Source organism: Ahaetulla prasina, chromosome 2, assembly GCF_028640845.1.
Source record: "Ahaetulla prasina isolate Xishuangbanna chromosome 2, ASM2864084v1, whole genome shotgun sequence".
Lineage (NCBI taxonomy): Eukaryota > Metazoa > Chordata > Lepidosauria > Squamata > Colubridae > Ahaetulla > Ahaetulla prasina.
In genome coordinates this window covers 62,059,109-62,082,862 of record NC_080540.1, presented here as the reverse complement: position 1 = coordinate 62,082,862, position 23,754 = coordinate 62,059,109, and positions in this window count along the sequence as shown.

Below are 23,754 nucleotides of genomic sequence, written 5' to 3'. Positions count from 1 at the left end.
AGAGGGCTGTAAAGCACTTTGAAGCGGTATATAAGTCTAAATGCTATTGCTAAGGCACCGGCTAGTGTGTTCAAACTTCACCTTAGCTGTGAAAGCCAACTGGGCCAGTTACTCTTTCTCAGCCCAATCCACCTCACTGGGTTGGTATTGTGGAAAAAATAGGAGGAAAAAGGTGTGTTGGATATGTTCACTGCCTTGAGTTATTTGTGAAAATAATAAAGGCGGGATATAAATAAAAAAATAAGCTATAATTAATGACTAGACTTAATGCATGATCCAGTTTAGTTGTATCATGGTTTGTTCAAACTAATTATCTGGGGTCACAAAATAAACTGAAATGCTCATCTGTATGGCCACACATAGTTCATCTTTGATGAACTAAAATTGCTAAGTAGGATTTGACCTGGTTAGGGGAGAGCACCAAGAAATGCCAGGTCTAAATTAGAAAGTCAGTGGAAGAGAGCATGGCAAACCACTTCCACACTGCTGCCAAGCAAACCTCATGGTGGCAGCAATGCACCCAACAGCTGAACTCCACTGAGCAAAAGGTTGCCTTACAATATACTAAATCTAAACCAAACTATGTGTGGGTTAGATTCTAGTAAAATGCCAGAATAAAAAGAAATTGGCTATTTGTGTCCCGGTGTTTCATGTGAACAAAGCTAGTGTTTCTGCGTTGGTTGCTGTTAGATTCGGGCAATAACGAGGCAGGAGACCAGATGAGTGACAACAGCTCTTTAGTTTATAGTGAACCCAGCAGCGAACAACAGAAAAACCCCTCTTTATATACAGTTCAGTCAGAGGCAACAGCCAATCAGCAACGTGCTATTTCCCGCTCTAATTTCCCTCCAAATCTCTTAAAGATACATTACACTCCTTCCCTCCCAGAAAACATTTTACCCCTATTTACATGAAATTAGCATCTTATTTCTCTACGTAGTCACGCAAGTAGACTGGGAGTCTCCTAACTCTTTCGGACCTGCGCAATTCATTCTCTGGGAGTGAGTCGAGCTGGCCGGAGGGACTGTTTGTTCCTCTCAGCTCCTCCTCTAGGCCATCCGGCCCTGGATTATTTGCAGAATTGTCCCTGCTTTCTTCAGGAGGGACCGGTTGGTGTCGCTGGACCTCATCGAACTCAGATTAGTCCCGCGTTTGCCCCGGTTTGAGTCAGCTGTGGATTCAAACATTGGATAGTCAGGGCCTGTTTCTGGACTTTTGGTTGTTCTTTTTCTTAATTGGTCTATGTGGCGCTTCCAAACCCGGCCATCCTCTATCTCTACCCGATACGATTTGGGTCCGGTTGTTTCAAGGATTTACCCAATTTGGGCCTTCTCCGTAATTGTGTGCCCATACTGGACTTCCCACTGTCATTTCTCTTGTTTTACCGTTTGTCCCTTTGTACCCGTCTGGGGTGTAGTTTGGGTTTAACCGGTCTAATGGGCACCTAAGCTTCCTGCCCATCAGTAGCTCTGCTGGGCTGTGGCCAGTTGCTACACAGGGGGTTCTGTGTTGTACTGCTAGGAAGGTGTCAATTTTTAATTGCCAATCGCCTGGCCTGATTCTGGACAATGCTTCCTTTGCACTCTGTACGAAACGTTCTGCAAGGCCGTTCGTCGCAGGGTGGAACGGCGCCGAGAGGACATGCGGATGCCCTCTTCTGCCAAGTACCCCCCAAACAGGGTCGCTGTGAATTGAGGGCCGTTGGGGGAAACTAGGGTGCCGGGTAACCCGTGGGTTACAAATAGGCGCCGCAGGACTGAGATTACGGCCTCGGCTGTCATGGATCTCATAAGAATGATTTCCAGCCATTTGGAATAGGCATCGACTACCACTAGGAATGTTTGCCCGTGGAAGGGGTCGGCAAAATCGATGTGGATCCTAGACCATGGGCCCTGGGGTCTCTCCACTCCCGAGTTGGGGCCGTTGGTGGTAGTGGTCTGGACTCCTGGCAGGCTTGGCATTTTCCTACCCTGTCACTAATCTCCGTGTCCATCAAGGGCCACCACACATAGCTCCTTGCTAAACCCTTCATTCTCACAATCCCAGGGTGGCCCTCATGCAGGAGTTCCAAAACTTTTTTCCGTAATTTCTCCGGGATCACCACTCTATCCCCCCAGAGCAGACACCCTCCTTGAGCCGACAACTCCCCGCGTTTCTTTACATATTCCTTAAACCGCTCGCCCGGCGCAGCGGCCATCCTCTTGCACCCAACCAATTACAGTTCTTATTGTAATGTCCTTGTAAGCCGAGCCACCTCCTTGGAAGTGACTGGACCCGAGTCAAAGAGTCAATTAGCAGGACGGGTGTGCCCGGAGTGGGGTCTTCGATAGTCTCTGGTAGTGGGCATCTGCTCAAAGCGTCTGCATGCTTAACTCTTTTCCTGGCCGATGCAACAATTTGTAAGAATACGCAGCCAGAAAGATAGTCCATCGGGTCAGTCTAGGTGAAAGTGCCACAGGCGTTGGGCGATCGCCTGCCAACAGGCCTAGTAGGGGTCTATGGTCTGTGGCGATTTGAAATCACGGCCAAATACATATTCATGGAACTTCTTTACTCCGGAAACTATGGCCAACGCTTCTCTATCTAGCTGACTATAGTTTCTTTCAGCCGATGACATTGTTCGGGAGTAAAATGCTATAGGGGCTTCTGTGCCGTTTGGTAACCGATGGCTGAGCACAGCCCCACCCGTAGGGAGATGCATCACAAACTAACACCAATGGCAGCGTGCCATTGTATTGAATCAGTAGGCTATCGCTAGACAGAAGGTTTTTACTGCTTGAATGCCTAGCTTCCGCCTTTCCCCAAGACCACACAGCTGTCTTCGTTAGTAATTTGTGTAGCGGTTCGGCTATGATCGCCTTATTTTTAAAAATACCGCGTAAAGTTGACCAGACCTAAGAACGCCTGTAACTCCGTTTTGTTTTGGGGAGCTGGGGCCTTCCTGATTGCCTAACCTTGCTCTCAGTGGGGTGGATTCCTTCCTTGTCTATCCGATAGCCCAGGAATTCCACGGATCCTACCCGATCTGGCATTTATTCAGTTTGACTTTGAGACGGCGGACGGAAAATGCCCAAAACTTTTCTCAGCCGTACCCCTAAGTCTTCTAGATTGTCGGCGGATACCAGTACGTCATCAAAGTACGGTACCACCCCGGGGAGTCCCTGCAATAGCCGCTCCATTAGGTTCTGAAATAACCCTGGAGCCACAGTAACCCCAAACTGTAACCGGGTGCATGGCGCGTGGCTGCTTGGCCTACTCTCACGGCAGTCTGATTAAGTTTCGCGCCCTTTTTGAATCGACCAATCACGGGCCTCTTCATCGTTCCCGCGCTCTGATTGGTCGGTTTGAATTTTTGGCGGGAAGGTTGGGGCGCTCGACAGGCCTGCGCTATGTGTCCCTTCCTTTCGCACCGCCGACAAGTCGCATCCTTAAATTTGCAGTCTTGTCGTTTGTGTTGTACCCGCAACTCGCGCATTCGCCCCGGTCTTCTTTCTCTGGCCTCCCGGTGTGGAAGACTTCTTCCTCTTCCTCGCCTTCCTCCTCGGCCTGGACTTCCTCATTGTGGACCGGGGTTGTTTTCGCCCCAGTCCCCGGCGCGATCGGCGTTTGCAGGGTTTCTGCCGCTTGGGTGGACATCTCATGAGCCCTGGCCTCGTCCAAGGCGACTGCCAGTGTTAGGTTGCTTCTGGACAGCAGCCGCCATCGCAATCGGATGTCTCTGACCCCGCAAATGAGTTGGTCGAGTGTCGTCTTCCAAGTCTCGATATTCGCAATGGTTGGCGGCTTTTCTCAGCGCTGCCATGTACACGCGAATCGATTCGCCCTCTCGTTGCATCCGTTGCCGCAATTCGAACCTTTGAACAAATTTTGAGGGCGTCGGTGCGTAGTGAGCCCGAAGGGCGGTCTGCAGGGTTTGCCACGGTACCGACTGTACCGGCGTTGGTTCCGAAAGCGACTCTGCGGTGTCGAAAACTTCCGAACCGCAGTGGCTTAGGAAGTACGCTCTCTTCCTGTTGTCGGAGACCCCCTGGAGTTCGTTTGCTTCGAGGAAACACTCGAAACGAGCCATGTATGACCCCCATTTTTCTTTGGCTGGGTCGAATGGCGCTGGCGGTGTGTAGCTGGACATCGCTGCTATCCGCCCTTATTTTGCTGGGTTCGCGTATTCCTGGTTAGTTCAGCTCTTTCCTGGCGCTCTTTTGCCTCGAGATCCCACCTTCGTCGCCAGTGTTAGATTCGGGCAATAACGAGGCAGGAGACCAGATGAGTGACAACAGCTCTTTAGTTTATAGTGAACCCAGCAGCGAACAACAGAAAAACCCCTCTTTATATACAGTTCAGTCAGAGGCAACAGCCAATCAGCAACGTGCTATTTCCCGCTCTAATTTCCCTCCAAATCTCTTAAAGATACATTACAGTTGCTGAGGAAGGGACTTCTTGCCCCATGCTTTCAGAATGAAATCTCAGGTTACCTGAGTTTAGCAGGCTAGCAAAAGTAATTTGCATGCTACAAACCAGTATTGTTTTTATTACATGGCTGTTTAAGATGCACGGGCCAAGGGAATTCCACTTTCAAGCAACTGTGTGCTAAGGTATCAGAATACAAAAACAAAATGCACAGGTACAGTATATGTGGTACCTTGCTCAATAGTAGTAACTGTGAGTGGAATCTTGGAGTCTTAGTGGACAACCATTTAGATATGAGCCAGAAGTGTGCAGCAGCTGCCAAAAAAGCCAAAACAGTTCTGGGCTGCATTAACAGAGGGATAGAATCAAGATCACGTGAAGTGTTATTACCACTTTTAAATGCCTTGGTAAGGTCACACTTGGAATATTGCATTCAGTTTTGGTTGCCATGATGTAAAAAAGATGTGGAGACTCTAGAAAGAATGCAGAGAAGAGCAACAAAGATGATTAGGGGACTGGAGGCTAAAACACATGAAGAACGGTTGCAGGAACTGGGTATGGCTAGTTTAATGAAAAGAAGGACTAGGGGAGACATGATAGCAGTGTTCCAATATCTCAGGAACTGCCATAAAGAAGAGGGAGTGAAGCTATTTCCCAAAACACCTGAGGGTAGAACAAGAAGCAATGGGTGGAAACTGATCAAGGAAAGAAGCAACTTAGAACTAAGGAGAAATTTCCTGACAGAACAATTAATGAGTGGAACAACTTGCCTGAAGAAGTTGCGAATGCTCAAACACTGGAAATTTTTAAGAAGATTTTTTTTTTTTACATTTATATCCCGCCCTTCTCCGAAGACTCAGGGCAGCTTACATTGTGTAAGGCAATAGTCTCATTCTATTTGTATATTTATATACAAAGTCAACTTATTGCCCCCCCAACAATCTGGGTCCTCATTTTACCTACCTTATAAAGGATGGAAGGCTGAGTCAACCTTGGGCCTGGTGGGACTAGAACCTGCAGTAATTGCAGGCAGCTGTGTTTAATAACAGGCTTCTTACAGCCTGAGCCACACCGCGGCCCTTAGGTTATGTTGGATAACCATTTGTCTGAAGTGGTATAAGGTTTCCTGCCTGGGCAGGGGATTGGACTAGAAGACCTCCAAGGTCCCTTCCAACTTCTTCTTCTTCTTCTTCTTGTTATTTTCTAGCTCTTTGAAGCAACAATTTAGCAAAATGAAATGATCCAGAGCAATCAGAAAAGTTTCTGCAAGCACTCACAATAGAGAAAAGAAAAAAATTGAGAAAAGCATTGAGAAAAGAAAAAAATTGTATTTTATAGTGGCTGCCAATTGCAGATCCATAGGACATTAACACATTTATTTATATCCAAAATGGTTTACTAAAACACACACAAAAATAATTTAAAAGCATAAAACAACACAAATAATATAAGCACAAAAGTGGCATATCCATTAGGAAAGCAATCCTTAAATGGGAGTTCATTAAGCATTAATCTTGCTGAATAAAAAATGCCTAGAAGACATGCCTTAAGAGTACTTTAAATCAGCAACACAATTATACAAAGGGAAGCAGTCAAGCATTTGCAAATACAAAGCGTTATTATAATCCTTTCAATGATTCAAGAACTTAATGTGCTTTACTTTATAGTCATCCTTACAAAAACTCTGAGAAGCCAATAAATATTATCCGTCTCACATTGCAAATGTGAGGTTGAGGAAGGATCATTCACCAGGTGTTATGAAGTGCAACTCTAATCACCCCCACTAGCCAACAGCTGAAGAGTAAAGGGTGCTAGAAGTTGTAGTTCAATTGGTTTGCGGATTATACTTGCTGAAGACACTTAAGGCCTTTCTCTGCTTGCATTGAACCGTAGCACAAGCTTCTTTTTGTTTCCTGCTTAGTCCCCCATGGTGCTGCTGCCATCATCTTCACAGCCCATGAGGGAGACAGCCTCAAGTCATCCTTAACTGCAGTGTTATTATAATAATGTTTTTCCCTACCGACAGTAGCAAGGTGTGTATGATTGGTTATACTTTGCCACCTATTATGAAGTGAAGTGAAGTCAGGTGATAGATAGTATGTGGGATCACTGGTAGTTATAGGCTGTTTTGGACTCTGCTCTGGTTTCCAGTCAGTTTAGTCTAATACTATTCAATTATCTTCCTAAAAACCTGGGTACAGTAGTGATCTTCAGAATGGCGCAGCAGGGCTAGACTGCTTAGTAGCAAGTCAACATATGTTGCTTCTGTAACAAAAAGAAGAAGAAGAAGAAGAAGAGAGAGAGAAATCCTAAATAAGAATGCAATTTGTGACTGAGTCTTATTCATGGCATCTGATGTCCATTTTTTAACAGAACAGAATATAATTATTGGCCAAGTATGATTGGACACACAAGGAATTTGTGTGTCCAAATGTGATTGGACACACAAGGAATTTGTGTGTCCAAGTGTGATTGGACACACAAGGAATTTGTCTCTGGCACATAAGTTCTCAGTGTACATTCAAACATACAAGATACAAACATACAGTATACATACAAACATAAACTCTCAGTGTACATACATAAACTCTCAGTGTACGTACATACAACAAAGGGATAAAACATAAATTGTAAACCATAAGACCTTTAATCTTAGATTACAACACAATGATTACAACAGAAGCATGGGCATAGGAACTTAGAGGTGACAGAATCCAGCCACCATTTGTGTTGTGATTGGTAGGTGCTTCACATACCAGTATGTCAGAATATTACAGAAGCAATAAAGGTAGGAGGTTAATGTCTTGCCAGAGTAGTCTTCTGTGAGCTTAAGCATGAATGGAAAGGCCCCAGAGTGGGTAAGTGAAAATATAATAGACCCCTTAGATGAGGGGTCAGCAACCTGAGGCTCTGGAGCTACATGTGGCTCTTTCATCCCTTTGCTGTGGTTCCCTATTGCTGGTCAGCTCCACAATTAATAGGGCTTTTGGTTAGGACAGGTAGAGGAAAAAAGATGCCGCGCTACGAGGAGACTCTATGATGTGGGAACTGGACTTCTGGTCGGCTCCAGCATTGAATGGGGGCTTCTGGTTAGGACCTTTGTGGCTCTTTGAGTGTTTAAGGTTGCTGACCCCTGCTTTAGACAGACAGGCATATACATACAGACAGACCAACCAACATTTTGACACCATTACATTCTGCTAACCATACACCAGTTCCAGCATTCCAGGAGAAGTAACATACTTCATATACTGATAAGCCCCAAGGAAGATATAGGGTTCAAAGTTACGAAAGTTACTCTATTAATGCAGTGTCATGCTATAATTACCCTGTGTGAGGGTAACCTGGAATGGCTAAGTCTTGACAAATCAGCCCAACTGTTCTAGGAGAAAAAGGATAGTTGTTTGGAAAAAGAACACAAGAGGATGGTGGGCAAACTGGAAAGCATGGTGATCTCTGGACCAAGGGCTGACTCATCTTCTTCATTCCAGCTACAGCAGTAGATAAACTGATCATCAGTAAGCATGGGAGATCAAAGCAAATGACCCGCATAAGCTGGAACTGAATCTCACCTTGCTAATTAAGATGAGCATGAGAAAAAAAAAGCAGTAAGGTCTGAAGAAATGTAATATGACTATAATAATGTGATCATTATCCTAAGCCATATGGGAGAGTAAGATAATCACCTATCTTCCAATAATGGCTTCAAAGGGCTGTAACTTAGTGCTCACCTTCCACTAATTGTTGAAGACAACAAAATGAACACTTTGGGATGATTACTTAATTTATAGTTCTGTAAAGACAGCATTATAAACTGGGACTAAGAGCTTATGCAGAATGTGAGTGAATGCATGCCCTCACTTCATTTCAGTTTTGGCTCAGTAAAGTAAGATCTTCAGGTTCAAAGATAGTAACAGAATATTTATAGCACACATTGTTATGCAAAATCTGAAGCGGAAAAGAGAGTCTTCAAACAAGGTCACAGCAGATGTCTATGGGATAAGATCTGATAATTTTCAAAGTGAATTTACTGAACGGTGATTCACCTCTTCCACAAAAGAAGCCTTTGCTGAGCTCCACAATTTTTGGCCAGTATCTCCCCTCCCATCTTGGGAGAAGTTTTTTATTTATTTATTTATTTTGTCACACAGTATATATAAGCATAAGCATAAAATAACTATACAATATATAAGCATATATATAAGCATGAGTATGTAATAACTATATTAATTGGATATAATGAAGTTGGTTGAGCAGGTGGTTGCACAGCAGCTTCAGAGGGCCTTGGAAGAAGTAGATTACCTGGATCCCTTTCAGTTGGGATTTAAGCCTACGTACAAGAGAGAAATGGCATTGGTTGCATTTTTCAATGACCTCTGGCAACTGGGCTGGGGATTGTGCATCTATCCTTACCTATTTGACTTCTCAGCAGCTTTCAATACCATTGATCATGGCATCCTTCTGGATCAGCTCAAGGGATTGAAGATGGGTGGGACAGCATTGTGCTGATTTGCCTTTTTTCCAGGGACAATACAGTAATTGGTGGTGATTGGGGAAGAGAGCTGGCTCCTGCCCTTACTATGTTGGAGTTTGGTGCCCTCTCCTCTCCTATTTAATATTTACAAGAGGCTGCTGGGTGAGTTTATCAACCACCATGGGATGAAGTATCATAAGTGCGCTAATGATACTTAATCATGCATTAAGACATGGACAGAAGGAAACTAACTGAATACCGCACAATAAATAAGTACTGTACCAAATGGTACTTTTAAATACAAAATAAAGAAGAAAAAGGACGTGTGCACAAAGCAAACCAAAGTCATCCAGTCAACAAGGATCAATAATCAGCTTCATCTCCCTGTGCTCACCTCTTTTCTACAAAAATAGTCTAATAGAATAGGAAGATCTTAAAATAGTCTTTAAACTATAACATATTGGTCCATGACAGTTGAGAGCTAGAGGTAGTGGTTCTTGCTGGAAATAATCAGATCTATATACAGATCTGATATAATAAATAATCAGATCTTTATTCATTTAAATATTTTGTAGTTAGGTTTTTTTTTAAAATGCCAAATGGGAAGAGCAAAGAATTTCATCTGTCAGGAAGCCAGGAATGCATACATGCTTCAATCCCAGAGCTATTTTCTCAAGTAGCTTCTGGACCATAGTCATAGCTGCAATCATTATTTCTGTAAACAGCACAGTCATGTGGTTGAATGCCAACAACAACTAGATGAATCCTGAGGCATGCCATAGTACAAAATGTTTCCAAATAAAAACAAAAAGAGCAATCTCTTCTTCCAAAAGTTTTTTTTTTAAACTGAATTCTCTCAGTGACCTCTAAAAGGCATGAACTGTAGAAGGTGAATAGAAAAGAAAGGGAAAAAGAGAAAAAACCAAGCAGTAGCTGTGATATGGTCTATTTCAGTGCCTTCATCATTGTTAGTATCTTGATATGGATGACCCATGAAACAGAAGCACTTGAAAGGATGGGGAGATGTCTCAGGTTCTTTGATTTACAGAATAGAAGTTTCTTTAATCCAATTGAGAAACACTGATTTAATCTGCCTCATATAGCATAATCATTCCAAGTGTAGTACAATGTGGCTGTGACCAATCCATCCACCACCTTTTAGAGCAGAGGTCTTCAAACTTGGGAGCTTTAAGACTTGTGGACTTCAATGCTGGCTGGAGAATTCTGGGCGTTGAAGTCCACAAGTCTTAAAGCTCCCAAGTTTGTGGACTCTGTTTTAGAGTTTAAATTAGCCAAGCAATTTGATTTTTCATGTACCAGAATGCTCTGCTTACACCAGACAACCTGGAAACCCTCCATTTTTAAAGATGTAATCATGGAATTAACAACGTTCTATAAGCTAAACTACCACATATTTAACTGCTTTATGCTATATATTTTCTCCCAAATGGAATCTACCAAATGTAGCATCATCTCAACTCATGCCTACTACAAGTAATGGACCTATATCAGCATTCATAATATATCTGCAAGTTGAAAGTCTTCAGATTGAACTATAAATAATACATTATTTGGACGATCACAAAACACTATGGGATGACCTGGATTAATGTCTGAGTAGTGAGATTCCAGATTTCAGATCTTATGATGTCAGAAGGTCTTTCGCTGATTAATAAACTACACAAATATTCTGACTCTGGGGACTATTAAGCAGCCCATCTTCCATCTCCTACTTGACATCTGAAACAATCTTAGTCCTTTTATTGGATTTCTAACGAGAAATCAGCCTTTGTTACACCCTTTTTGTCTTTATTTAGGGAGTGACAAACTATTCTTTCTTTTGACATTTATTGTTGAAAAGTCAGCTATCCAAGTCATCTTATTTTTAATTTTCCCTAGATAAAACATTTGCAGTTTCCCCAGATTGGCTTCTATGGGGGAAGGTCAAGATGATGGCCATGGCCATATAACTGAAGCCCTGCCCCACTTTGCAGTCTCTTATTTGTACCACATAGAAAAAAAATGGCAGAGCTTCAATTTGCATCCGTGACTGCTTTCTTGATTAATTTTTTTAAAAAAATTGTTTCCTCCTGGCCGTCTTGTGTTAAAATAGAATCAAAATCACGTGAAGTATTAGTACAGCTTTATAAAGCCCTAGTAAGACCATACCTGGAATAGTGCAACCAATTTTGGTCATCACGCTACAAAAAAGATGATGAGACTTCAGAAAAAGTTCAGAAAAGAGCAATTAAGATGATCAAAGGCCTGGAGACTAAAACATATGAAGAACAGTTGCAGGTTTTGAGTCTGGCTAGAAGAATTAGGGGCGACATGATAGCAGTATTCCAATATTTTGAGGGGCTGCCACAAAGAAGAGGGGGGTCAAATTCTTCTCCAAAGCACCAGCGGGCAGGAGAAGAAACAATGGTTGGAAACTAATCAAAGAGAGAAGCAACATGGAATTAAGGAGAAAGTGAGAACAATTAACCAGAAGTAATGGGTGCTTCATCACTGGAAATTTTAAAGAAAAGAATGGGCAGCCACTTGTCTGAAATGGTACCATAGGGTCTCCTGCCAGAGCAGAGGGTTGGACTAGAAGACCTCCAAGGTCCCTTCCAGCTCTATTCTATTCTAAAATTTGGAAACATGCTATACAGCACCAGTTCATGTTTGACTCATACAGCAGTTCTTTGCAAATACTTCAAGATGTCTCAATATTGCTGCTGATCAGATAGAATTTTTAAACCTTCCACAAGGGAGAAGGGAAATTTCTTTGCTTCAGCCCATTTTTTTTTCTTTTTGTCACAACAGTATACATAAACAATTGTCATAGATAAAACAACATATCTTGAAGAATATATATATATATTCTTATATATATATATATATATATTTGTTTTCTGAGGTTTTCACGGTGTTTGTATATAGGTCTTTGGTTGTTCGGGAGAAAACCCGAACAACCAAAGACCTATATATATATATATATATATATATATATATATATATATATATATATATATATATATAGGTCTTTAGTTATTAGGTTTTCTCCGCGTAAAATTGGAAGTGTCTTGGCGGCGTTTGAAGTCTCATTCGTCATCTTCAGGCTTCAGCTTCGTGCTTCTGGGAGCAATGTGTGATCGCAGCTGTTTAAACAGCTGAAACAGCTGCGATCACACATTGCTCCCAGAAGCACGAAGCTGAAGCCTGAAGATGACGAATGAGACTTCGTCGAAACGTTGCCAAGACATTTCCAATTTTACACGGGAGAAAACCCGAACAACCAAAGGCCTACATATATATATATATATATATATAAGTAAAAAAATATGCATCAACTATATTAATTTGATATAATGAAGAGAACAATAGGACAGGAACGGTAGGCACTTTTGTGCTCTTATGTTTATATGTTTATATTTTTATATTTTTTTAATATATTTATATTTATATTTTTATGTCTTATCTTTTTAGCCTGCTGACTTTGGAGATGTTTAATATTAGCCCACAAAGCTAGTAATTCCATGAACATGATTAATTGGGTGGTAATTACGTTAATTGTCAAAATTCCTGCCACTTGGCAAGTGGAACTGTAATATTTGCAGCTGCTGTTTAGGACAGCTCCATTGACCTGGTACATAGTCAGATGGTTTCAGGAAGGATAGCATATTTAACACCTTCATATACAACCCCCATTATCAAAGTGACAGTGGTTATAGAGAAGAGTGATGGGTGAGAAAGAAGTGCACAAGAAGACTTGAATAATAGAGCATTAAAAGAACTTCGAAAGAAACAAACCCAACACGTTTTAACAAAAGGAAATAAATTCACTTTTATTCCAGAGATCGTGCAAACATCAACAGCCAAAAGTTAAGAAAAAGAGAATTAATTATATAAATAATACTAATAACCTTTATTGTCACTGTCCAACATATGTACAGTGAGATTGGTGGAGCTCCCTCAGGGCACCCCCACAATACAACTCATAGTGGAAACAGAAAATCCCTAACTCAATAAGTCATATTAACAAACACCCAATCCTATTACACCAGTGTGAACATGTTACACATTGCGCCAGCCCTGCAAGTCCATCGTACTACGTTGTTATGATGTTATTTCGCATTCAGGAGTCTGACAACCCACGGATAAAAACTGTTCTTCAGCCTGTTTGTGCGGCTGGCTATGCTTCTATATCTCCTTCCCGATAGTAGGAGGATAAAGAAGTCCTGACCAAGATGTGAGTCATCCTCAATAGAGAATAGAATAGAATAGAATTTTTTTTTATTGGCCAAGTATGATTGGACACACAAGGAATTTGTCTTGGTGCATATGCTCTCAGCGTATATAAAAGAAAAGATACCTTCATCAAGAATCATAAGGTACAACACTTAATGATAGTCATACGGTACAAATAAGCAATCAGGAAACAATATCAATATAAATTGTAAGGATATAAGCAACAAAGTTACAGTCATACAATAAGTGGAAAGAGATTGGTGATGGGAACGACGAGAAGATTAATAGTAGTGCAGACTTAGTAAATAGTTTGACAGTGTTGAGGGAATTATTTGTTTAGCAGAGTGATGGTGTTCAGGAAAAAAATGTTCTTGTGTCTAGTTGTTCTGGTGTGCAGTGCTCTGTAGCATCGTTCTTGAGAGTAGGAGTTGAAATAGTTTATGTCTAGGATGTGAGGGGTCTGTAATATATACAGAAATAACACAGTCTGGAATAAAAAAGGCGATTGCTTTGATCACTTCTAGATTAGATTTACTTTGGTTTATTGCTGATATCCCATATGCAATCCACCCATCCACCCATCCCTTTGTACTTGAGAATATGTTGGATGGGGAGAGAACTCCAGGCTGAGTTTCAAGTGCTTTCCTAGTCAGAAAAGCATCTGAAAAGAGGTAACAGTTAGGTTTTCATTTTTTTCGTATCACCATTTGACAGAGTTTCAACCTTGCTATTCCTTCACAAGTGCTTTTCAAAGGAAAGACAAAAACAAACAAAAAAATAATAAATAAATAGACGGAAAACAGGAGAGAGAGAGAAAACTGGAAAAAAATGACATCACTTGGACATACTCTTCTGCACAATTACACCAAGGAGACATGAAGACTGTATATTAAAAGGTGCGCTTTGAAGTCCCCCTATATTACAGGGCTAACAATACAGGGCCAACATAAACGAGAGGTAAAGTTAGCTTTCTCGATTGGTCACTGGCCATGTGAAAACCTGCCCTTTAAAAAAAGATGTAAAGGCTAGCATGAAGGAATTGAAATGTGTGGAGGCTGAATTTCTCTTCCAGTCTTTCAGGGCTAGGAGGAAAGGAATTATGCATTTTAAGAAAAGACAGAAAAACGGCAGGGAAAATATAAATTGACAATGGTTGGGCAGCCTATTATATGACTGCTCCCACAAGCATCTCCCAGAAGTGAAAAAGTCAAATGGTAGCTACAGGATAAAAGCCATTCCTCACAAACACATGTTTTTAAATGTTTGATGGCATGGTTGTAGCCATCATCTTTCATGAATTTTTTTTTGATGTCTCTGACTATCCCCAAATAATAGCTGTTGCTAAGCCCAATGATATATTAACACAAGAAATGTAAAACTAAAAAGTAAAGAAATTTATTTATTTATTTGTCAAGCATATATAAGATAACAGATAAAAGTATAGACATGAATTATGAATACATGAAATGGACATGAATAAAAAGGGACATTAGGACAGGGATGGTAGGTACCCCGGTGTGCTTATGCATGCCCCTTACAGACCTCTTAGGAACGGGGTGAGGTCAGTAGTTGACAGTCTACGGTTAAAGTTTTGGGGGTTTGGGGAAGAAACCACAGAGTCAGGTAGTGCATTCCAGGCATTGACCACTCAGTTGCTGAAGTCATATTTTCTACAGTCCAGTTTGGAGCGGTTTACCTTAAGTTTGTATCTGTTGTGTGCTTGTGTATTGTTGTGGTTGAAGCTGAAGTAGTCATTGACAGGTAGGACATTGTAACAGATAATTTTATGTGCTACGCTTAGATCAGACCGAAGGCGGCGTAGTTCTAAGTTGTCTAAGCCCAAAATTTCAAGTCTGGTGGCATAAGGTATTTTATTGTGAGCAGAGAAGTGGAGGACTTTTCTTGTGAAATATCTCTGGTCTCTCTCAATTGTATTAATGCCTGATATGCAGTGTGGGTTCCAGACAGATGAAATGATGACCTTTAGATTAATCCGCGTCTGCCTGTATCAAAATGAGCATCTTCCTTAAACCAATAAGGACCTTAGAGGTAGAAAGAATTGGCGGATGAGCCTGTATAATCGATACAAAAATCCAGGGTAATGAAAAATTAATTAATGCTGCACGGAATTAAATGGCAGGGATATTTTAATTATACAAGAATTAAGGATGTTATTAGTATATAATTACTCTATATTAATATAGCCACTAGTGAGCTCTGTTTTTAAAATCCTTCTTTCAGCCACTGAGTTGCAGCTGAATTTGAGGTTTTTTAAAAAGAGTTGCAAATAATTTAAAAAATCAGGGCGTAGGGAACATATTGGCTGAATGTAGACTGAGGTAATACTGTTGTTTCTGGCTTAGAATGCTATATGGCTGCAACTATTGGGGCCTGCAAACTGTGATTTATAGCAGTGTCCATAAAAGCCAGGATAACATCAAGTGATAATAATAATAATAACAGAGTTGGAAGGGACCTTGGAGGTCTTCTAGTCTAACCCCCTGCCCAGGCAGGAAACCCTACACCATTTCAGACAAATGGTTATCCAACATTTTCTTAAAAATTTCCAGTGTTGGAGCATTCACAACTTCTGCAGGCAAGTTGTTCCACTGATTAATTGTTCACATCATGAACAAATTCAGCAAATGATGCAATCACATATTAAATTTTGTGATGATATCATCATGACATCATGATTCACATTCTCCTCCACTTCTGCTGTTGTCCTCTTCAGATGCTCATGAATTTGGCAATGGATACAAGGATATTGTCTGTTAACAGAAAATACTGCAATTTAGCAAGGGTTCCATCTGGAAGCAATTTTTGTTGTTTCTCACATGGTTCTAGGGGGTAAAATTAGGAGTAATTGGTAAAAAATAGTTTCCTGTTCCTTTTCTCCAGAATGAATAAAATTCTGTTCATGGGAATGCTAAATTTAAGCACACCAGAAACAAGATTCGGTAGTCCTGCAGGAACTGGAAATAGACAAAACAGACAAAAAAACTGGAGGCCATGTGACTGGGCAAAAGATATTCCTGCAACTTTTTCTGTTCAGGAAGCTTTCAGATAAGGCTTTTATTTTGTATTCATGCAGTTTTCACTAGAATTCTCCAGAATTCATTTGGAAGCCAATCACCAATTTCTCTTTTTTTTCCCTTACTGGCAAATTAAAAAACACTAGTCCACCCCCAAGAAAAAAGTTTGAAGTAATTTAGCAAGCTTTTTAATTAGTAATGGGTAGGAACTTTCCATCTTGAGGTATGCTCAACTAACACCCCTCTCAGTAATAAGGAACAACCATATAGGCACATATCTTCATCATTTCCATCATTTCATCAATACTAGCAACTCATATACCACAGCTGTTCGGTGGCCTGGTAAAATGTGACTTCTCCTTCATCCAGTTAATATCATTTATCTAACCATCCTGTTAAGTGCTTTGTGGTATATATGCAGTGGAAGGCTTTGTATCTGAAAACAATTCATAGGGAGGTTTGTAGCTACCATGTTTTCCTGAAAATAAGACCTGGTCTTATATTTTTGGGGGGGCTACAAAATAAGCTTTAGGGCTTATTTTTGGGGAAATATGATTATCAGGGTGATCATCCTGGCTGGGCGCTCTGCTCCCCTCGCCCTGCGCACACAAGAAGAGGCAAGCGTGTGGGGGGCCCATGGTGTCTGGCAGCTGCTGCAACTCCTGCCAGCCCCTTGGTCAGTGCATTCTGGGGCTATGCAACCTCTGCAGCGCAGGTGAGTTGATTACCTGTCCAACCATCAGATGGAGGCAGAGGCACGGGGAGGGGGAGGCATGCGACCCAGACATGCCACACGGTCCATGGGAAAGCCGAGAGTTGGTGGTCCAGAGTGAGTGGTTGGCCGCTGGAGGCTCATCTTTGTGAGGTGGCACTGGCAGCAGACAGAGGTAGAGACTCGGGGAGAAGGCAGGCAATCTGGATGTGCCACACAGGCCACAAGGCAAGCCGAGAGATGCGAAGGCAAGCCTCCTGCTGCCGGCTGGCCACTCTGTAAACCACTTAGAGAGGGCCGTAAAGCATGTGGAGTGATATAAAAGTCTAAGTGCTATTGCTACTACTCTGCTTAAAATTTGGATTCTATTCGCTGGCTACTGCGTAAACAGGGTGCCAGGGAGGTGGAGCGCTCAGCCTGAAGACACACAAACTGTGGCATTCTCCCTATACACTCCCTGCCAATGCAAGACTAGACACTCATGGAAGGAAGCAACATCATGTCCTTTCTTCCCCTCAAGCCAGAGTTCTCCTCCTCCACCATACTCTTGCTGTGATCTGTCAGGGTGGTGGTGTCATGTGATGGCCAGGACTGAAACATTCCTCTGTGCACTGTACAGTTCTCTTGCCTGCGTACTCAAGCATAACAGACAGCAGACACTTTGCTAATTACATCTGCATAAGGTGGGGTGATGATTGCCTCAGGAATGCTGCTTTGGGTCCCTCTGTCCCTTACAGCTCAAAATCTGGCTTTCAAGAAGGCAACCTTGCTTCTAAAATCTAATCTAAAAAATGATCAACTCTATCATAATTCATGTTTTAAACATCCTATGTATTTCCAAATGCCATATGTCAGCTGCAGTCCCTAGAACGTGTACTTGTATGACTCATTGATTCCAATAAGATATGACTGCATTTTAGAAATGCAACAATACTAATTTATGAATTAGAAGAATTTATCATAGGACATAAACATAAACAAGGAAGACTCCATGCTTTGCACTGAAATCTAAAATATCTTGTTATGTTTGGGTATTGACGAGGCAGGAGACCAGGTTAGTGACAACAGCTCTTTAATATAGTGTGACCCAGCAAAACTTCTGGAGAAAAACCTCTCCTTATATACACTTCAGCCAGAGGCTGCATCCAATCAGAAGCGAGATACTTCCCGCCTAAAACTCCCGCCAAAACTTACAGTAATACATTACACTCCTTCCCTCCCAGAAGGCACTTTGCCAATATTTACATATTACTTCTCTACGTAGTCCCGCAGGTACGTGGGGCGTCTCCTGACTCTCCCGGACCTGCGCAATTCACTTTCTGGAGTTGAGTCGAGCTTGCCGGAGGGGCTTTTCGTTCCTCTGAGCTCCTCCTCCCGCCATCCGCCCTGGATTATTGCCGGCTCGGACCTGCTGTCCTCTAGAGGGACCGGAGGGTGTCGCTGGACCTCGCCTGACTCAGATAAGTCTCTGTTTGGTTCACGCTTTCTGTTTGTTCTCGGCTCCAGTCAGCTGTGGGGTTAATTAAATCATAGTCAGGGCTGGTCTCGCCTAATTCTGCCTTATCGCTCAATCTGTTTCTTAATTGATCTATGTGGCGCCTCAAACTCTGCCATCGCTCATTTCCACTAGGTAAGATTTGGGGCCCGTTTGTCTATGACTATCCCCTCTTCCAGCTTGGGCCGTCGCTGTAATTATGTGCCCACACTGAGTCTCCTATGTTTAATTCCCGGATTCTATCTGGTTTTGTTTTGAACCCGTCCTGCACGTAGTTCGGTGTAGCCGGTCTAGCGGGCACCGTAGCTTCCGCCCCATTAATAGCTCGGCTGGGCTGCGGCGGTGGCCACACAGGGGTCCTGTGTTGACGGTTAGGAATCGTCGATCTGTGCCTGCCAATCGCCGGGCCGCTTCGTGATAGCGCTTCTTCGCACTCCGAACAAAGCGTTCAGCAAGGCCGTTCGACGCAGGGTGGAACGGCGCTGAGAGGGCATGTCGGATGCCCTCTTCAGCCAGGTACCCTTCAAATAATGCTGCGGTGAACTGTGGGCGTTATCGGACACGAGGGTGTCCGGTAGCCCGTGCGTGGCGAAAAGGTGTTTTAGTGCTGCAATGACAGCTCCAGCGGTTGTGGATTTCATTAAGATGATCTCCAGCCATTTGGAGAATGCATCCACCACAATTAGAAATGTTTGGCCGTGGAAGGGCCGGCAAAATCAATGTGTATGCGGGACCAAGGGCCTTGGGGTTTCTCCCACTCCAACACTGGGGCCGTGGTGGTAGTGGTCTGGATTCCTGACATACCTGGCATCGGCCAACCCTGTCACTGATTTCCCTGTCCATTAGGGGCCACCAAACATAGCTCCTGGCTAGCCCTTCATCCTTACAATTCCTGGGTGACCCTCATGCAGTAGTTCCAGGACTTTTTCTCAGCTTCTCTGGAACTACCACCCTATCCCCCAGAGCAGGCACCCCTTGCACAGACAATTCCCTCTTTTCTTTGCAAACTCTCTAAACGGTCGCCCGGCGAGCGGCCATCCCTTTGAACCCAACCGATTACAGTTCTTAAAACAATGTCCCGGTAGGAGGCCGAGCCACTTCCTGCGATGTGACTGGGCCAGAGTCCCAAGAGTCAATTAGTAGAACGGGGTGCCGGAGTAGGGTCCTCGATTTCCCGGCAATGGGCATCTGCTCAATGCGTCCGCATGCCCCAGCTCTTTCCAGGTCGATGCTGCAGTTTGTAAGAGTAGGCGGCCAGAAAAATAGTCCATCTGGTCAGCCGGGTGATAGTGCCACTGGCGTTGGGCGGTCGCCAGCCAGTAATCCCAATAGCGGTCTGTGGTCAGTGATAATTTCAAAGTCTCTCCCAAAACGTATTCATGAAATTTTTCACCCTGACACTATTGCGAGAGCCTCCCTATCTAGCTGGCTGTAATTCCTCTCAGCCGGGACATCGTCGTGAATAGAACGCTATAGGGGCTTCAGTGCCGCTTTGGGAGTCTGTGGCTAAGTACAGCTCCTACTCCATAGGGGACGCATCACAAACCAATACTAACGGCAGTCTGTTGTTGTATTGTATTAACAGGCTATCGCTTGATAGCAAACTTTTACTGCCTCAAATGCCCTATTCTCTGACTTCCCCACGACCAAGCAGTGTTTTTCCAAGCAATTTATGCAGCGGTTCAGCAACGGTTGCCTTGTCTTTTAAAAACACGGCGTAAAGTTTACCAGACCCAGGAAAGCCTGGAGTTCTGTCTTGTTTTTGGGTGCTGGGGCTCTCTTTATCGCCTTGACTTTGCTCTCAGTGGGGTGAATCCCTTTTTTGTCTATTCTATAGCCCAAAAATTCAACAGATTCGACCCCTATCTGACACTTGCTTGCTTTGACCTTTAATCCTGCCGCCCTAAAAATTGCCAAAACTTTCCTTAACCGCTACCCCAGTTCTCTTAAATCTTCCCTGATACCAACACATCATCGAAATAGGTACGACTCGGTAACCCTTGTAGGAGCCGCTCCATCAAATTTTGGAATAGCCCCGGGGCCACACTCACCCCGAACTGTAACCGGGTGCACTTAAAGGCACCCCGGTGCGTTACAATGGTCTGGGCTTCAGCTGTGCTAGCATCTACGGGTAGCTGTTGGTACGCTTGTGCCAAGTCTAATTTGGCGAAAACTTGTCCGTGCCTAGTGAGTGCAATAAGTGTTGCACTACTGGAACTGGGTAGGCGCTCTTTTGCAATGCTTTGTTCAAGGTAGCCTTGTAATCAGCGCAAATTCTTATGGACCCGTCTGGTTTTATAGGGTGACGATTGGCGTCTCCCATTTGGCATGGTCAACTGGCACTAGTATCCCTGGCTGACTAATTTATCTAACTCTTTGTCGATTTTAGGTTTGAGTGCAAAGGAACCCTCCTTGCCTTTAACCTAATGGGAGCTATTTGGGGTCTAAATTGAAGGAGATAGGGGTCCCTTGTACTTGCCTAAACGGTCCTCGAATCGTCTGCGAATTCCTCCATTAGGCGTTTTGCAGGTTGCATCCGCTCGGTGGGCGCCAGTCACCCCATTCCCAACGCCTGAACCAGTCTAACCCCAGCAAGCTTGGCAAGGTTCCTCGACTAACGTGATGGGCAGGGTCTTTTCGTATGTCCCGTACTTGACCTCGACGGTCGTTGTCCCTCGAACAGGGATGCGGTTGCCCTGGTAATCCTGCACCCGGGCCGTTGTTTCTGTAGCTTGCGCTTTGCGATGTGCGGCAAGGCTTTCACAAAAGTGTCCCAGGACATGATTGTGATAGCTGATCCTGTGTCTACTTCCAGTCGGCACGATGCGCCTTCAATTGTCGGGTTTGTGAAGATCTTTTCTTGATGCGGGTAGCTGCGTGGTCTATGGTAACAGTCATTCGGTTTGACTTCGCTCTTTCTTTCCTGGCCAATCGCTGGTCGCCTCGCCGATCTCGCGCTCTGATTGGCTGGTTTGAAATTTCGGCGGGAATGTGGGGTTTGCATCTCTGACTCAGAGCCGCTCTGATTGGCCGATTTGAATTTTCGGTGGGAAGGTTGGGGTGCTCGGCAGACTTGAGCCAGGTGCCCCTTCCTTTCACACCGCCGGCAAATGGCGTCCCTGAACTTACATCTTTGGCGCTGATGTCGCCCCCCGCAACTTCCGCATTCCTCCGGGTCTTCCTTGTCGATTTTCCGGTGTAGTGGACTTCTTCCTCCTCTTCGCTGGTTGACTCACGATAGGTTTCTTCGTGGTGGACTGTGCCCGGCTTTGCGCCCGCCATCGGCGTGAGTCGCTTTTGTAAGGTGTCTGCTGCATGGTTGGACATCTCATGGGCTCTGGCTTCGTCCAGGCGTTTGCCAATGTCAGGTTGCTCTTGGCTAGCAACCGTCTCCTCAAACGGATGTCTCTGACCCCCGTATAAGTTGTTCCAGCAGCTCTTCGTCCAGATCGCGGTACTGCAATGCTTGGAGGCTTGTCTCAGGGCTGCCATGTAGTCGCTGATAGACTCGCCTTCTTGTTGCCTGCGCTCCCCAAACTCGTACCGTCGAGCGTATTTGGACGGGGCTGGTGCGTAGTGATTCTTCAGGAGGGTCTGAAGGGTCTGCCACGATCACGGAGTGTAGCGGTGTTGGCTCCGCTAGAGCTTCTGACGGCGATGACTGCGGACCCACAGTGGCTTATGAAGTAAGCCCGTTTGCGGTTGTCGGAGACTCCTGTAGCTCGTTGCCTCCAGGAAACTTTCGAAACGGGTCATATATATTCCCCATGTCTCCTGGGCAGGGTCAAACGGAGTGGGTGGCGTGTAGCCGGTCATCGCTGCATTCGCTATCACCTTGCTGGGTTTGATTCTCGTAGTGAGTTCAGCTCTGTTCTGGTGCTCTGCCTCAAGATCCCATCCTCGTCGCCAATGTTATGTTTGGGTATTGACGAGGCAGGAGACCAGGTTAGTGACAACAGCTCTTTAATATAGTGTGACCCAGCAAAACTTCTGGAGAAAAACCTCTCCTTATATACACTTCAGCCAGAGGCTGCATCCAATCAGAAGCGAGATACTTCCCGCCTAAAACTCCCGCCAAAACTTACAGTAATACATTACAATCTGAATACCTAAGCACCAAGTATATAGGTCTACACCGGTGCCTCAATTTGATTATTTTACAAAACAGTTCAAGAAGTCCATTATAAGTCCTTTAAGAAGACCCAAATGCATGGAAAACTTCACTTTCTAAAAAGGATCTATGTAAGAATTTCTGCTTCCCCCTAAAACATCATAATTCATGATATGTTCTTTTTTTCAGTGTTTCTTCAGCCCTTGTCTGCTTGGAACTGAAAGCTTTATGTAGTTTATCTTCAGTGTGTTGGAGTATAATGAGTTTAGTGGGAACACTTTGTTTTTGGATTCTTGACTGCTTCTGTAATTTCTGCTGCTTCTAGTTCCTCAGCAGTTTCCCATACATGGACCACACCACTTGGAATGGTTTCAGTTCCTGCATAATGTACATATTAGTCCCCTAACATTTATTTAAAAACAGCAAAGGACAATTTGTACATTTGATAACACAACATGCACGTTTTCCTAATGTATCGCACATGACCACTAACTAAATAAAATGGAGGTTCAATAATGGATTATGTCATGGATTATAGTTGGCTGTTTACCTTGGCTGATGACTGTCTCCTGGCAATCCATAGCTGGGCTTCTGTTGCTTCTTATGAAGGATCGCTCTGTGCTGGTAGAGAAGCCAGTCCTGCATTTTTGCACAGTGGTCCAACCCAGGAAAGAAATGGTCGTATGATATCAAACCAGACATGATTGAGAACCAATGAATAGGTGAAGAAGGACTCCCCCCACCATACGAGTGTGCTATCTGCTGAACAGTCCACTTGTCTTTCTTGTGGCTCAACACCTTCCAGGTGGCTTGCAAAAGGAAAGGAAGTGGTGAGAATGCACAGTCATAAGGAGAACTGCCACCTATTTCATCCTGCCATATAGATCTGCCTGCTCGGCCCATCCAGCACCTGAGGCTTCACCAGCCTTTTGTCTTGCCATCTTGACACTTTGGAGGAGGCAAACTCATTATCATGAGGGCTGAGGGGCAACTTGGGTACATGCCAGTGAATAGTTGTGCTGTGCAGCATAACACATACATTATCTCCACACACAGAAACCACCTCTGGGGAATTTAAATTGGAGTAGGAGTTGAAGGAAGACCGGAGTAGCCTGTGGCATAGAGCAGGAGGAGGATATTATGTCACAAGGATCAGTGCTGGGCACATGTGTCAATATCCGTAGTTTGGTAGTCATTCCAACATGGCTGGTCACCGTCACCCACAACTTTCTTCTGGTTGGGAACCTTGGGGGCTAATGGGCAAGGGGTGGTTGCCATGGTGTT